Here is an 18,924-nt window from a genome sequence, read left to right as displayed (position 1 = left end):
ATATTTGCATACACATGCATAAACTAAGAATATGCAAAAGAAACTAATAAAGTATAGTAACTAAGGAATTTATATTCAATTATAAATATTTAGGGGCGAAAAAGTATTCGTACAGACCATAAATAACTGATAATTCTGATTTAATACTTCGTAGCATAACCATTATTCAGTTCCACTTCAACCAATCTCTTCTTGTAGTTCTTAAGCAATGACTCGTATGTTTCTCTAGGATTTTTTCCCATTCTTCTTGACAAAAGAACTTTATTTTTTTCTATTAATACAACACTAGGAAACTGAGAGACTGTATATAGCACAATGTAGTTTAAACACGGTTTAGTACATTTTCCTTTTTCTTTAACACGCAAAATCTAAAATCATATGGTTTGATTTGTAATTCTATAGATGTTTTCTTGCTGCCAATTTCACTTTTAATTTTCAGTATAATCTTCAGTTTTTCTTAATGAAGTAGTAAACGTGTTTTCTTTGTACAAACTATTTTCCTTTTAGTTGAAGCATCGCAATATTGCAGTCTTAGTTCAAATCGTGTCTGAGAAAGGGAGAGGGAGAGAGAGAGAGACATTGATTATTTCTTCAGTTACTAATTACTCCTCTAAAAATGTGCATCATGGTTATTAGCTGATTAGATTTATAATCCGTTATCTAATTATTATTATTATCAGGTCTCTCACTTGTCATTGCCTTACTTAATCTGATAATAAACATTTCACAAACCACTGCGTTTGCAACCAGAGAAATGTATGTATTGCTGCCTCTTAACTTGTATTCTCTTTAAACATTAACACAAACATTTGTATTCGCATCCCGGACTGACTACATTGAATCAATCAGGAGTTTGGTACCAAATAATTTCAAAAACTTACATAACATCTAATTACCATTGAAGATTCGTTGAGAGGAATAAACAAAAGTTTATAATAAATTGGTTATGTTTACACATCCTGTTGCTTATAATTATATCCGTACAAGTGTGAGTGAGAATTTCCCCATATAACATGATAGGGCAATAATTGAAAATTCAACCAACTTTACCTTATTTTCAGTTCATTAAGAATATTCGCAAAGATGGATGAGATGGGAACTCAGAAATCTGTGACTTGAAAGTGATATGACATACACATGACATACACATCGAGCCCATACCAGTGTGGAGAATTAACATAAAACACTTTGATGATACTAATAATGATGACACGCAACTTAACATTCACCTCAAATACAAAAAACATAAATGGATCATGATTATAAAAGAAAGAAATGATAAAATTATATAAATTAAGAAAACTTGGTGGAAATTCCATAGGTTTCGCAACTGAACATAACTTATAAACATCTTTTTCAATTCAAACTCTTTCTTCCCAAATATAACTTACTTAGCATAATATGCCCAGTAATTTAAAAAAAGGCTCAATATAAATTTTCTTTGATGAATAAGTATTGTTTAAGTTAAAATACACAAAGATAAATAATTAATGAAAAAACTTATTCAGACTTCACAGGGCTAAACTATCATTTATTACATCCGCCTTAGCGAAGGCGGAGATATTGTTTTCAGATGTAGTTGTTTGTCCGTGGACAAGATATCACAAGAACCATGGGATGGATTCGACGAAAGGTTCAGGTATGTTTGTCCTGACAAGCACTAACTGATTAGATCTTGGAAGTTACCCGGTACCGGACAAGAATTCTGGTTTATTCGTTACAGTTACTTTACATAATTACGATCTTAAGTCAACATTCAAGTGTTTCCTAATTATTTCCCTTTAGGCTGTAACTATTTTCAATGGTGAATTTGGTAACTTAGGCTTGGATTAGTTAAGCACCTTTACTGATATAAATGTCAATATGGTTCTTTAAAATACAATGTTAAACGGTTGTTGCAACATCCAGTTAAATCGTCTTTGCTGTGTGGGATCCTTTATTCTTATATAAGATATTTCTATCATCAAATGATTTTTGACACTGAAACAGTAACTCTTTTGTACAATAAGATCCACGTATAGTTGTCCACAATATGATAAGCCACAATATCAGTAAGATGCCTCAGTAATATGCTTTCTCTTCTGAATGAAAAGAATCATTTTGAGAGAATAATTTACCACAGATATAACAGTGATATGTTTTTTTTTTCTCCAGTATGAATATGTTTGTGTAAAGGTACTTTACTACTTGTTGGGAACGATTTCCTATAAACATCGTATTGGAATGGTCTCTCTCCTGAACCAATTCCTTTTGAATAGTTAAAATAGTCATTTGTTAGAATGATTTACCACAGATGCCATAGAGATATTGGTTTCTTTCCGCTGTATGAGTGCATTTGTGTTTAGTCAGGCCACAATTTCTAGAGAAAGATTTCCCAGAGACACCACAATGGTATGGTTTCGCTCTCCGATGAATGAATTTATTCTTAGTTAAATGGCTTCTTACAGAGAAAGGTTTACCACAAACTGAACGCTAATATCGTTTCTCGTCTGCAAACGGATTTACCACAGACATTAAAATGATAAGGCTTCTCTCCCGTATGAATCTATGTGTATCTACTTAGTGCCCTGAGTTTTAAACTGGTATGAGTCCTTAGGTAAACTTAGCAACGACGAGAAAGTTTTAGTAAGTTCGAATGAAGATATATAATAAATCTCTGAGCGAGGTATAAACAGTAGCTGCACGACATCGTGAAGTATATTTGTCACATAAATATGGCTAACCCTTAAGGATGGCTTCCCTTTGCAAATACAGATAGGGCACAGAATGTGCGTCAATAGCCAGCTGGAGGAGGTGTCCTCCTGGGGCTACAAGCTACGGTAGCATCCATCCTTAAGGATTAGCCACATTTAAGTGACAAATATACTTATATACTTCACGATACATATATTTATATATATATATATATATATATATATATATATATATATATATGGGGGGTGTTTGTATGTATGAATAAATATATATATATATATATATATATATATATATATCAGAAATATTAAATTTCTAAATATCTCATAGAGATATGTACGGTGATGGGGCGATATGATAGTTGTATACTGTCAATTTAACGTGACAGTAGGGGATTACATCACCGCTGTTTAGCCCTAGGAAGCATCGAACGCTTCCTGTCGGCTTCGACACATTTATGGTATCTTTATATATATTTACGAAGGGGAGACAAATACTCTCAACAGCTAGGCCTGCATCTAGAGACACGCATGTTTCAGGGTCTTTGCCCATCATCGGTCTAGAGTAGCAAAAGCCTGCTAGCTGCAGGTGCTTCCTAGGGCTAAACAGCGGTGGTGTAATCCCCTACTGTCACGTTAAATTGACAGTGTACATCTAGTATATATATATATATATATATATATATATATATATGTGTGTGTGTGTGTGTGTGTGTGTGTGTGTGTGTGTGTGTGTGTGTGTGTGTTGTTACGAAACCTGCCGTCGCTCAAACTTCGAACCCGGGACACTACTAAGTCGAGCGACGACGATTGACCGGCTCAGTCGAACCGGGAATCCGCCACAGAGAAAGAACGGTGGTGGGGGATGGCAGCGAACTCGAACCGGCGACCGGAGATAAGAACAACAACAACAGCAGGAAGAGATACACGGCGGAAGGCAATAATTTACAGTTAACAACAGTTTATAACAATTATTACGACATCAAATACAATGTGAAACATAGCAGATACATTAAAGAAAAAAACATGCAACAGAATTAACAAGAAAACAGCAAAATCAAAGCATTTAAACACAACACGTCGTTCGAAAACGATCAAACAGTTCAGGATACACCAAGTCCGGAGACAAATGAAAACAGTTCAACATTAAATTCTTTCTAATTCTTTTCTTCCTCTTTTCCCTCAATTCACAATGTTCTTTATAGTCTCATTTCTTTTCTTCCTCTTTTCCTTCTTTCTTTTTTTCTTTGACGCATCAATTCTTTTTTAGTTCAACAATTCCTTTTTCTCTTCATCACAGATTACAAGTTACGTCACAATTCTTTCTTTTACATTTCACATCAAAAGATAAACAACACATACCCTTACGAGCTCCTACTACAGATAGCCAATGCCTTCACGCCGTAATCTTCCTCTCTCGCTCTACATGTTCCCAATGCTCTCTGTCTGTCTTTCTCAACGTTGTCATCCTCTCGTTATCGCCACCTTCTTGGCTGCTGTCTTTTGCCAACTGACTGTCTCTTCCGGCCCTCTCACTGTCTCAGACAGAACTGCCCAAACCAACACCGCGCGTTGCATTTTAAAGGGTGGTTTCCTAAACTCTGCTTGACCGGAACACGGGGCAGAGGTCTCTTCCAAACTCATTAATCTTTCCAGAAACCGACAGAACAAAAAGCTTTATCCGCCTGCCAGGCGCCAAATCACAAAACCAGGCCACAAGCACTCTGTTTCTCAACTGACCTCCATATCAGTATATATATATAATTCTTAGGAAATATATATAACTGCTAGAAAGAAGTGCTATGGTCGAAACTGAGACAAAAGATAGGAATTAAAATATAAACTGAACTTAGGCAATCATATTCATACATTTATAAATTCGACTTAAAATGCGTATATATATTTGAATACATATCGAAACATGTTTCACGTATGTTTATATATATATATATGTATATATATAGATATGTATATATATATATGTGTGTGTGTGTGTGTGCATTATGACTATTATAATTCAATAATGTATATATAGAACTCCCTTATTGACCACGTATCAGAGGGGTTTCACATACTAGTGTAGCGCAATCAACGGTAGTGTCCCAGCATGGCCACAGCTTTCGGGATGAAACAATTTTAAGGATTTATATATATATATATATATATATATATATTATGTATATATATATGTGTGTGTGTCTGTGTGTGTGAATATATATGATATAATATATATATATATATGCATATATATACATGTGTATCTATATATATATGTATAGATGCATATGTATATATATATATGTATGAATGTATGTATAGATGTATATGTTTATACGTATATATATATATATTTATATATCTATATGTACATGTAATATGTACATATGTATATATATATACGAGAGGCGTTCAATAAGTAATGCCCCTGATCCACTTCCCATAGCAGTAGAGCAACGAAACTTGGCACAGTTATTAGTCTTTTTCTACATAGGAAACACCCAGAGTTACGCATTTCTCCCATCGTTTGATGCAGCTCTGGAGACCGTGTTCGTAGAAGACCCCAGCTTGGTCGTCCAACCACGACGTGACTTCAGAAATCAAGGCTGCATCATCTGGGAAACGCTTTCCTTTCAAAAACAACTTCATGGCTGGGAAGAGGTGAAAATCAGAGGGTGCAAGGTCAGGAGTGTAGGGGGATGGGGGAAGAGTTCATAGCCGCACGCCTGTGCCTCTGATCTGGCGACACGCGAGTTGTGGACCGGAGCGTTGTCCTGCAAGAGGAGGATGCCTTTGCTGATCTTGCCCCGCCACTTGGTTTTGATAGCTTCTCTTAATTTCCTCAAAGGTGAAGCATGATAGGCTCCTGTAATTGTGGTACCCTTTGCCAGGAAATCTGTCATCACTACTCCGTCCTGGTCCCAAAAGTCTGTGAGCATGACCTTCCCAGCGGAGGGCTGCACCCTTGCTTTCTTTGGAGGAGGTGAGTCATGGTGCTTCCACTGCATTGACTGGGCTTTGGTCTATGGATCATAGTGATGGACCCAGGTCTCATCCTGTGTAATCAGTCTTTTGAAAAATTTTGACTCATCTTCTTGGCACATCCCTAAATTCATCCTCGAGCACTCGACGCATTCTTGCTTCTGGAAAAGTGTGAGCAACCTGGGAATCCATCTGGCAGACACCTTTTGCATATGCAAATGGTAATGAATGATAGTTTCCACAGACCCAGTACTAATCTTGACCTCATGGGCTATTTGGCGAATAGTTATGCGTCAATCATTCAAAATGGCAGCCTCAACTTGACGGACAGAAGGGGTGCGACCAGATCTGGGAGCTGTTTCCACAGAGTTCCGACCATGTTTGAATTCACGATGCCAGCGTTTTACAAGGTCATATGATGGGGCATCATCACCATAAGTTACTTTCACTTCATCAAAAGTCTCCTGCGGTGTGCGTCATTTCAAATACAAAAACCGGATCACTGCTCGACACTCAACAGGCTCCATTTCCCACTTGACTCATTTCAAACACCTGTAAATCAGAAACCACAATTAGTTCGGAGCTGTAATTTGTCACGTAATCTATAAAAATTTAAATAATTGCACATGCAAAGTTTCAGCTAGATCAAACAAAGGCAAGTGGGTCAGAGGCATTACTTATTGAACGCCCCTCGTATATATATAAATACACATGTGTACATGCATACATATATACACCCCTGCACGCATACATACACACACAAATATATATACATAAGTGCAGGTGTGGCAGTGTGGTAACAAAATTGATTCCAAAACACAGGGTCCTGGGCGCATCAGCACTGTGTGGTGACTTGGCATGTGTCTTCTGCTATAGCCTGAGACCAACCAAAGCCTTGTCAGTGAATTTTGTAGACAGAAACTGAAATCCAGCAATCGTGTATATATATATATATATATATATATATATATATATATATATTAAAAGCGAAGGTGACATACGAATGGGTATATATTTATAAAAAAGAAGTTTAAAACGCCACTATATGAGATAAATTTTAATTTTCTTAGAGATATTACATGTATCGGTTCTTCTTGAAGAAACGAACCTCATCAAAAATAGTTTTATAAAGTTAAGTGTAATAAAAGGTTCATAATTATTTCTTACTAGTCTCAACAAAGTCCACGTGGTGGTGTTTTGTGGGGTGGGGGTATACCAGCTGTCTTTTGAGTTGACTAGATTCGTTGGCTGTAATTTTTCACAATTACATCCAACGAATCTAGTCAACGCACAATAAGAAAATGATACTTTGACAAGAAGAAACTGATAGAATCAGTAACAGACTTATCAAAATTTAAGAAAAGGCACGAGGCAGTGTCTCATATTTTTGTTTGCCCACTCAGTTGTATCCATCTTTTTATCTTTTTGTGTGTGTGTGTGTGTATATATAGGGGCAGATGACTGATATTCAACCCAACACTCCCACGTTTTTGTGAAATACGTAGAAATGTTTGGACATGATGATTCTAAAGACAAAAAAACCTTGTAAAATTGCAGTTAGTCAAGAGAAAAAGTACCCTCGCCTCCTGATTCTATGGCTTTCAACCAGGCTATCCACATGCTAGAAATAGAAGCCATATCTCACGCTAACTTTTTTTGACATGTACGCAGATACTCTTATTTCACATTACTCCAGTTCACTCAGCTGTTGAAAAGTGTTGTGACATCACTGCCCCGAAGCTGTATCAGTCCTTGCGTTGCCCTCAGATAACATTGTTGGTATGGAGACGGTATTCTGTTATGCATGGGTGACGCCCGGTCATCCATACACAATTTTTTCCGGATATGTACCTTGGTGGGGAACTCTCTAGGTGCAATCTCCTGGTCATTCATTACCAAAGAGGATCTACAAAAAACAAAACTACCCTACCTCCTCCTCTGAGATTATTCCCTTATCCACAGGCATGAAACTGACTCCACCCCCGAGGATTTGTAGAGGATTTGCCGCATGGCAACCTCAATAATCGGGTAGTATGATAAAAAGCACTGATCCATGTTGTAATTTGGTTGATATTTGGAAGGGCATCTAACCAGAAATAGGAGACCAAAGCAGACATTTGAGCGCAGTGCAGTCCTTGGATCCTGTCCAGACCAAGCCAGAAAGGAACATGGATGTTAGATGATGATGACAATGAGGATGATGTTATTTACCCTGTTGATGATGACAATCAAGGAAATGATGAGCATGATTATAAGCAATTTAGAATTGTTTTGTATATGATTATATATATATATATATATATATATATATATATATATATATATATATATATATATGTATGTATGTATGTATGTATGTATGTATGTATATATATATATATATATATATATATATATATATATATATATATATATATACATATATGTGTGTTTGTGTGTCTATGTCTGTCCCCACAAAATCGCTTGATAACCGATGCTGGTGTGTTTACGACCCTGTTACTTAGCGTTTCGGCAAAATGAGAGCGATTGAATAAGTAACTCATGTGTCCAAACGCGGTACTCCAGCATGGCCACAGTCAAATCACAGAAATAAGTAAAACAGTAAAGAATAAAGACCCGGGATGCTTCCTGCACCAGTTACGCATAGCCCCTGCCCATTCAAAGTACCTTGGATTCCAGAACATCCCGCTGTGCTTGAGGAGACCTGTTGAGTGAAGTACATGAACATTGAAATAAATATCAATGGAAATAGTAGTTGTGATACCTGTGCCGGTGGCACATAAAAAGCACCATCCGAACGTGGCCGTTGCCAGCACCACCTCGACTGGCTTCTGTGCCGGTGGCACATAAACAGCACCATCCGAACGTGGCCGATGCCAGCACCGCCTTGGCTGGCTTCCGTGCCGGTGGAACGTTAAAAGCACCGACCGATCGTGGCCGATGCCGCACTCCCCTGGCACCTGTGCAGGTGGCACTTAAAAAGCACCCACTACACTCGCGGAGTGGTTGGCGTTAGGAAGGGCATCCAGCTGTAGAAACACTGCCAGATCAGACTGGAGCCTGGTGCAGTCCCTGGCTTCCCAGACCCCGGTCGAACCGTCCAATCCTCAGGTCCATCGGGAGGATATTGAAGAGCTGTGGATCTCTAAAGCCCAGGCCACTGCAGTATATTTTCCTACATCTTGATGGCAAGTTTGGAGTCATTGACACTATGCAGTGGCGCCCAGTTCTAGTATTTGTTTAACTCTGGATGCCAAAGCTTTTGACAAGTCTTTCCAGGATCTTCCAGATGTATATTAGGGCATATCTTTCTCGCATACGCTCTACAGAATAGAGTCTTAATCTCTTGAGTCTTTTCCAATAGCTTATATACTGCATAGAGGCTATTTTCTTCGTGTAGCTTCGTTGTATTGTCTCACGTTCTGCGATTAATTTGACACTGGTTGGTGACCATAGCTGAGAGAAATTGTCAAAGTGGGTTAGGACAAGTGTCCTCTAGAGGACCATCATGGTTTCCTGGTCTCTTGTTCTAAACGTTCTAAGAATGCATCCGGTCAGCCGCCTACATTCCATTGCCAATTTAGCAACATGCACATGAAAGGTTGCATCATTACTCATGTAAATGCCCAGGACTCACACTGATTGTGCCTCTGGGATTGCAATCCCTCCAGGTCCAGTGTATTTACTGGGTACTGCATTTAGATTTGCATGCTGATAGAACAAAGCTTTAAATTTTTCAGCATTAAACAGTATGCTATTCTTTTCGGCCCATTTGCTATATTTCATCCAGCGCACATTGTAGGTGCATAGCGTCTTTAGGGTTCTGTATTACATGTGAAACTTTTGCATCATCTGCATAATTTGTGATCGTGGCTCTCTGTGTGGCTGAGGGCATGTCTCAGAGGGCAATTATGAACAGTAGTTGTCCGAAAATAGTGCTTTGCGAAATAGCGCTCACTATTTGCGAGTCATTTGAGGTGGCCCCATTGGCTACCTGATTTCTATCCTTCAGAAATTCATGAAGCCATTCTCCCAATTTTCCAACCATGCCAAAATGACGCACATTGTGACATATCATTCCATGATAAAACTTTATCAACGGCCTGTGCAACGTCGAGATATAACACTTCCACATTTGAGTGGTTGAGCAGCTGTTTCAGCAACCAGTCACAGTATTGTAAGAATGTATATATATATATATATATATATATATATGGCCTGCTCGCGTAGCCAGCGGGGTGGCGTCATTTGAAGGCTAAAACAATGCGAAGCGCGTTGTGACCAGCGATGTGTAGCAACATCTGATAGCCAGGTCGGTCACGGTGATCACGGTGATATCTATATATACATATATATATATATATATATATATATATATATATATATATATTATATATATATATATATATATATATTATATATATATATATATATATATATATATATATATATATATATATATTTATATATATATATATATATATATTGATAGATAGATAGATAGATAGATAGATAGATAGATAGATAGATAGATAGATAGATAGATGCATACATATATACATATATACATACATACATACATTATTATGGCTACCCCCTCGTTATCGATTTTGGCTATTGCACGAATCTTAACTGTTACTGGTGCTGTGATCGAATGTGACTTTTTAGCCCAGCTAAAGATCTACAATGTATTGTACAAAATTGGCAACTAAAACCTTTACTGGTAATAGCCGGCTGTAGTTGTAACTGGGCTTCATGTACCTTTGCATCTCGTTTAAGCACTCCTGCCGAATTACACCCTCTTCCACATGCCCGACAGATATGATTATTATGGTGTGTTACAACACCACCGGTAGCCAGGTTGTCACTTATCTGTCTCGTTTTATGACTACGAAGATGACTCATGAGTCCAGCTTTACTGAGGCAGGGTCTTGCTCAGACATTGCATGTCAGAATCAAAGGAAGATCCTTCCCTTATGGAAGTGTAACAGCAATGCCCTTCCTGACATCCCTCCTTACTTTCTCATGTGCAACTCGAAATTTTTCAAATGTGGCTGCCCTCTCATTCACAATCCTTCTCCACCTGCTACGATCAATAGCTATGCCTTCCCATGTGTCATGAGAGATGCAAGCATCTCTTAAGGAAGCCTTCAGCAAGTACTTATACCTCTTTTTTGGTTTATGTGGAGGTCGTTCTCCTTTAGCTAACTCTCCATAAAAGCGTTGTTTTGGCATCCTTGAATCCTTCATTCTGACCAGATGACCACTCCATCTGAGCCTTTGCTTTAACACAAGAGCTTCTATACTTCTATACTTCCAATAGTTCAAGATCACTGATGCGGTTCTTCCACTTAATGCCATAGATCTGTCTGAGGCACATCTGATGGAAACGTTCCAGTTGTTTAAGGTGGTCTCCATATATGACCCACGTCTCGCAGGCATAGAGAAGAGAAAGAAGGACACATGCCTTGTACACCTTTATCTTTGTCTTTCTGCATATGTATCGCGGACTCCAGGGGCGCTTTTCTAGCCTTCCGAAAGCAACACTTGCTTTCCTAATTCTATATTGAATTTCATCATCCACATTGCCATATCTATTAATAGTGCTTCTCAGGTAGACAAACTGATCGACTACATCAAGTCGTTTACCATTCACATAGATATTTGGTACACTATACTGCTTACCAGGGGCAGGTTGATGCATGACAACAGTTTTCTTGAGATTGACTGTCAATCCTAAGGCAGTGCAAGCATCAGAGAATGCATTCAAAATGTGTTGCATATCAATCTCTGTGTGTGCTACCAGCTCACAATCATCAGCATACAAAATGTCTCTTATGACAGAGGTAAATATCTTTGTCTTTGCAGCAAGGCGCCTGATACTAAACATGCTGCCAGAGTTTCGATAATGGACGTAAACACCGTATCTGCAGTTTCTGAATGCAATACAGAACACCATCGCGAAATATATGGAAAATAGGGTCAATGCCAGAATATTCCCCAGTTTCACTCCATTTTGTATTGAAATGGGCTCCGACATCTTCCCTCTAACATTCACCCTACCATTCATATCTTCATGAAAAGACCTAACCAAAGCAAGGAACTTTTCAGGACACCCAAGTTTCTGGAGGACTTTCCACAATGCTTTTCTATTGACGGTATCAAAGGCTTTTATCAGATCGACAAAAACCTGATACAAATCCAGACCCTGTTCCACACACTTTTCCTGAAGCTGTCTAGCTGAAAAGATCATATCAGCAGTGCCACGTCCCATACGAAAGCCAGATTGATTTTCTGCAAGAACACAATCTGCAATGTATTTCAGCAGACGATCCAGAAGTATCTTGCATAAAACCTTTCCTACAGCAGACAGCAATGATACTCCCCTATAATTACCACAATCATTCCTGTTGCCCTTTCACTTATACAGGACCACCATCACTGCATCTCTCCGGTCCTCAGGTACAAATTCACTAGTCCATACCTTACCAAACAAAGAGTGAAGTTTCTGCAAAATTTTCTCACCACCATGCTGTAACAACTCCGCATGTATGCCATCCATACCCGAAGACTTCCCATTATTCAACCTTGAGACAGCCATTGCAACTTCTTCCAACTTTGGTGGTTCTGCGAGTGCTGCCTTCACAGGCAATCCAGTGATGAGATTGAGAACATCCTCACTAACTACAGACTGCTGATTCAAAAGTTCATCAAAGTGTTCTTGCCACCTTCGCAGAATTCCTTCGCAGAATTCCTTGTGAATCACGAAGAAGTTCTTTACTATCCCTGCTTCGAATTGGTGTCATCAGGGAAGACGTCGGTCCATAAACTTCTCGCAAGAGACTATACCACAGCTTTGTGTTATTGGAATCTGATGCCGCCTGTATCTCGTCAGCCTTCTTACTCCACCACGTATCCCTCATCTGAGAGAGCCTTTGCCTCACACGTAATTTTACGTCTTTGAGTTCCCTATGCAACACTTCCCTTTCCTGTGACTTTGCTGACAAATAGCGTGACAAAGTACGTCTTTTATCAGCCAATAAATCATCTATATGTTCATCATTTTCTTTGAACCAATCTTGATGCTTTCTTTGTATCAATCCCAGAACTTTCCTGCCTATATCATAAACTGACTTTTTAAGGTTCAGCCAATCCTCCCCAATATCTGCAGCATTCATTTCCTCTCGTAAAGTTCTCTTCACACTATTATACCAACATTCAGTCTTTTAGGAAGGGTCATCCCTGCAGCTCGGATTTTATGTTTTATGAATAATTTCACTGTTGCACGTACTAGGCGGTGGTCAGTCCAACACTCAGCTCCACGAAGAACACGATCACACTGCACATCCTGTCTGTCACGCACCCTAACTAGGATGTAATCCAGAATATGCCGTTCTTTAGATGCAGGGTGCATCCATGTAGTCCTAAGCTTATTCTTTGGTCAAAACATGGTATTGGTAACACACAGACTCAGCTCCTCACACATCTGCAGCAAAAGAATGCCATTACTATTGCACTTCCCCACCCCATGCTTTGCAATTACACTCAATGTATTAAAATCCCTACCCACTCTAGCATTAAAGTCACCCAGTACGATGACTTTGTCTGCCCGAGGGATATTTCTTATAATGCCCTTCAAAGCATGGTAGAAAGAAAGTTTTTCGTCATCTGTATAGCACATAGTTGGAGCTTACAAACTCACCAATGTCATATAATTTTCTTTAGCCAAAGGGATTCTCATGGACATAAGACGCTCGTTAATTTCGATTGGGAATTCTTCCAACTTGACCACAAGAGTAGTCTTAACAGCAAATGCCTCTCCAGCTTCTCCTCTAAACTTTTCATCTCTCCCTTTCCAAGAGAATGTATATTTTCCACAAGATTCTGTAAGATGACCATCTCCAGGTAATCTCGTCTCAGATAAAGCAACGATGTCAAGATCATAGCGTTGAACCTCCTTCGCAACAAGCGCAGTCCTTCTTTCAGGACATTCAGAGGACTTATGGTCAAGCAGTGTCCGTACATTCCAACAACCAATATCCATTATTTTCTTTGGTTCTATCAGAGTAGCATGATGACGGCCGGGTTCAGGCTGTGATGCTCCGGAACCCCTGCCGGGCCAGACTCCTTCAGCTGATGTGGTTCCAGAGTCCTTACTGCCATTTATTTTTATACTGTTTTGGTACATCATTGATTTTTGCTTTTTAAGGCTACAGCCAGCCATTCAGTTGAGACTCACAGCACTATCAACAATCATGAATTAGTTAATCACTTTAATAAATCCAATGTTGTTATCGTGCAATGCCTGTGCACAAAGATATTTTCAAAGTGAGGAAAGACTGTGCACTGAGGCAATCCCACACACTAAGCAACAGAAGCCATAATCCGAAAAGAAGAACAAGTCAACATCATCGGTAACCACTGAGCCGCAGGTTTTATGTCGGAGTTATCCCATTTACCTGAGTTACCTTCTCCTAGAAGGATGCCCTAACAAAGACTAGGAGTCCTTCACTCCCAATGGTTTAACCGCGCGATCGGGTATTCAGTCCGGTTATTTCTATGTCCCCGCGTATGTTACAGCCTTAAGCATTAAGAAAAAAAAGAAACACAGAAAAATAAAAGATTAAACATTTATTGGATGGCTGTTGACTCTCAAGAGTTCCTCCTTCCTACATATATACATACATACATACATACTTACATGAATGCATACATAGATACATACATACATACATACATACATACATACATACATACATACATACATACATACATACATACATACATATGTGTGTGTATATGTTTGTGTGTCTCTGTTTGTCCCCACAACATCGCTTGACAAACGATGCTGGTGTCTTTACGACCCCGTAACCTAGCGGTTCGGGAAAATGAGGGTGATTGAATAAGTAATAGGCTTACAAAAAAATAAGCCCTGGATCGATTTGCCTGCCTAAAGGCGGTGTTCCAGCATGGTCACAATCAAATGCCCTAAAACAAGTAAAACAGTACAGAGTGAAGAGTATATATGCATGTGTGTGGATGGGTGGGTGTGGCAGTAGATTAGTAGATTGATTGCATATTTCTTTCATTATTTCATCAAAGCTTTCTTCGTCCAAAAAATGCCGATATTGGAATTTTTTGAAATTCTCCCCACCTCTAGGAAAAACTTTTTCTAAAAGAATTCCAATATAATCAGCATGTACACCATATATCAAAAATTTTACTAAAGATATGAACCTTTCTTCCAGCTAAAAGGAGGCAAAATCGAGGGTCATATTTGTGTAGGAATAACCCATAGGCATTCGATACAGATTGTGTACGTATGAGCCAAAATACAGTTTGGGTGTGATTTGGGTGCTTTTTCTAGCATGTGGATATCCTGTTTGAAGCCCGTAGAATCGGGAGGGGTGGGGGTTGAAGCAGATTGTGATGGCAACCTCAATAGCGGGTAGTATGATAAAAGCACCGAGCCCATGCTGTGAATTGGTTGATGTTAGGAAGGGAATCTAACCAGAATTAGGAGACCAAAGCAGACATTTGAGCGCAGTGCAGTCCTTGGATCGTGTCCAGCCCATGCCAGAAAGGAACATGGATGTTAGATGATGATGACAATGATGATGATGTTATTTACTCTGTTGATGATGACAATCAAGACTATAAATGTATAAGTGTGTGTGTGTGTATATATATATATATATATATATATATATATATATATGTATGTATGTATGTATGTATGTATGTATGTATGTATGTATGTATAGGCGTATATGGCGCAGATTTAACTCACCCTTCCCACTTTTTTGTAAAATACGTAGAAAAGTTTGGAGATAATGATTCTAAAAAAAGTCATTGTTTGTAAAATGCCATTTATTCAAAAGAAAAAGAAGCCCTCGCATCCCGAGTCTACGGTTTTCAACCAGGCTATCTACATGCTAGAAATAAAAGCCATACCTCACGCAAACTTTTTGGGGCACATAATTACAGACCCTGTATCGAATGATTTGCATTTTACCCCCATGGGGCCACCGAGTCACTTCGTTACCATCATCTATCTCTTGTAGTTCCTTCTTTTCATTTTCTCTTTCTTTCTCCTTCCGTTCTGTGGAAGTGCATGGCTCAGTGGTGATATCGTCAGTATCACAATCGCGAGATAATGAGTTCGATTCATGGAACGGACTGTGTGTTGAAGTAATTGAGCAAGACACTTTATTTCACGTACTCCAGTTCACTCAGCTGTTGAAATGAGTTGCATCATCACTGCGCCGAAGCTGTATCAGTCTTTGACTTGCCATTGGATAACTTTGTTGGCATGGAGAGGATATTCTGTTATGCATGGGTGACCGCCGGACATCCATAAACAAATTTGCCCGGATATGTACCTTGTTGGGGAACCTTCTAGGTGTCATCTCTTGGTCATTCATTACCAAACAGGATCTACAAAAACATGCACTACCCTACCTCTTAAATCATTCCCTTATCCACGAGCATGAAACTGACCCCACCCCTCCAACAGGATTTTCAGTTATGCGACCTGCATGGCAACCTGAATTGTCGGGGAGTATGATAAAAAGCACCGAGCCCATGCTGCAAAATGGTTGATGTTTGGAAGGGCATCTAACCAGAAATAGCAGACCAAAGCAGACATTTATATATATATATATGTATATATATATATATATATATATATCTATATATATATATATATATATATATATATATATACTTTATTTTAAGCAGCAGAAAATTCAACAAAATCTGTTACTCTGAGTTTCTCGTTGCCGTTCATCAGACAGTTTTTGCTAGAATGGAACTTATATATTAATTCAATCTATACTCTTACAAACGCTACACCTTTAAAAAGAAATGGACTTGTTTGATTGGCCCTTTAGAAAAAAACGGTCAATCTTCGAGCGATAACAAAAAGGTCAAAAATATATGTATATATATATAAAAAAAACTTATAAAAATTATAAAATCCGAGGAAAAAACCGAGGAAAAAACCTATTGCCGTTAATGAAGACAGTACAAATTAATGCATAGAAATTAAACCTGTTATAAATACTGCAATACATATTTATATTAAAATCCACATATATAAATCAACATACACAAAAGGATGCGCGTAACGCCATACATACATATACAGACGTATGAATATGAATCTAAATTATACACATAAAAGCATGTGTACATATATTCACGCAAACCGTCTCGCACGCAAGCTAAAATTCATCTATGTAGCAATTCTCATATACTGAGCAAGGAGGGGGAACGAAAGAAAGGGAAAGAGAGAAAAAGGAACGAAGGAGGGGTGGGGAAAAAACTTGTAGCGATATTATTGGCATCTATAGAGGCCAGTATACATACACAAGTTTGAATTGATACATATACATACCGTCGTGTGTATGCGTGCTTAAGCACAAGCATACTTTCACTTACACATACACAGATACGCATGCTTACAAATACATATGCTTTGCTATACACAAACTTATATAAACATTCTAAATTTGACAACATTGCTTTTTTAAAAAAAAAACATTGCTTTTAAAAAATGGGTGCATTAATAAAAATATATACGAAAGACATATAAAATAAAATATAACATCCTATTTTGGGTCATTTATAAATAATCAAGGTAATATAAATAATCAAGGTAATCTTATGCAATACAATAACATGAAAACAAAGTTTGTAGGTTTTCCTAATATATATGTAGAAACAATAAGACTTTGCTATAGATCCGTCGTAGCGCTCAAGAGTCAAAATCAAAATCAAAATCAAAATACAAAATATATACTCTATCCATATGGTATATTTATATTCGACATTTTAAATTTAGCCGCGTGCCTACATAAGTTCATTAACTCACTTCTTTGATTCAAAGAATTATTGTCTTTGAATAATATGTGCATTTTCTCTAATAAGCAAAGCCTGCACTTGAAATTATATTTGTAAGCTCCATGCCTGTATGGTGCCGCCCTGTCCAGAATGCTCCATGTCACGTTGAAAGGTGGGGCTTCCTTTTCTTTTAGTTCCCAGACATATTTTGCTAGGCTGATTTTCTTCCTATTCTCTGGGTATTTAAAAGAATTCTTATGAGAATAAAATCTTGTTTTAAATGAATTTTCTGAAGCCCCTGTGTATGTCTTGTATTCCGATGAGCCTTCCACTTGCACCTTGGCTCTATAAACTACTCCTTTCACTAGACATTTCCCTTCTAACGGACAGGAGCTTTCGTTTTTGAAATTACATTTCTTAATGGGCTCGGCACCATGTCTAATCTCAATTAGCTTCCTATTATGTTGGCTAATGTAAGAGGCGAAATTTCTGCAACAAGAATAGCTAACCTTCAGGGTTCTTCTATTAAATATTCTGTAGAATTTATGACCCTGCTTAAAATGCTTAGAGACTAATCTCAAAAATTCCTTACCTATATTAGTCTTTACGGCCAAATTGAAAGCCGGGTTGAACCACAAAACTTTCCTGGTCCTAGTTCTTCGTGCAGCATTATTATTAGCATTAAGCTGGTTGACTGGATCTTCTCCGAGAATCCACTATTCTTTAATGCGCTATCGTAATAAGGTGCAGCATTATGGAATGCTGCCTCGTCCGAAGAAATTGAAGATATTCTTCTACCTACATTGCTGACTAAGTTGCTAAGGATAACTGGTGGATGGTTCGAATCTTTGCTAATATACGATAGCTTTTCATTGGGCTTACGGAAAGGTTTAAATCTATCCGATCTTGCATTAAAATTTACGTCTAAAAAATCTACACTATTCAGGTTAGTATCTATCGTAATCCGTAAGCCCATCCTTTGAAAGAAAGCTATAAGGTCCTTCCTAAGTCTATCTGATTCATGGCCGTTTAGATTATGCGTGGCTATAAGGCCGTCATCCCTATATAGACCTGCATCTATAAATGGGAATTCTATTTTTAGATTATGGAGAATAAAGGCTCCTATGAGCATACATAATTCAGCCCCGTCGTATGCCCCCATCGGTACATCGAAAAGAGAATCCTCAGTCTTCTTAATCCAGGTGGAATCCTCGAAAAACAGAAGCGATTTCCTCGCATGCATAATAATTTCAATTTCCGAGCTATCGATGTTGACATACTGCTTGGCGAAGTCCAATGCCCTTAGGAGCAACGTCCTAGATATCGACGGGTAAAAGTCAATAATGTCGAATTGTGTGAAACTACAATTATTCTTATAGCTAATACCTTTAAACCACTCTATAACTGA

The 18,924-nt window shown here is 38.2% G+C and overlaps 1 protein-coding gene across 1 annotated transcript in view; it reads right to left on the bottom strand.

Moving 5' to 3' along the window:
* Window positions 1-18,924, bottom strand: part of LOC115225268 (adhesion G-protein coupled receptor G6-like) — a 1,160,637-nt gene that overhangs the window by 957,286 nt on the left and 184,427 nt on the right. The gene's annotated exons all lie outside the window — the stretch shown is intronic.

This window comes from Octopus sinensis, linkage group LG27, assembly GCF_006345805.1.
Source record: "Octopus sinensis linkage group LG27, ASM634580v1, whole genome shotgun sequence".
NCBI lineage: Eukaryota > Metazoa > Mollusca > Cephalopoda > Octopoda > Octopodidae > Octopus > Octopus sinensis.
The sequence above is the reverse complement of the archived record's forward strand: the minus strand, read 5'-3'. Positions and strand labels throughout refer to the sequence as shown.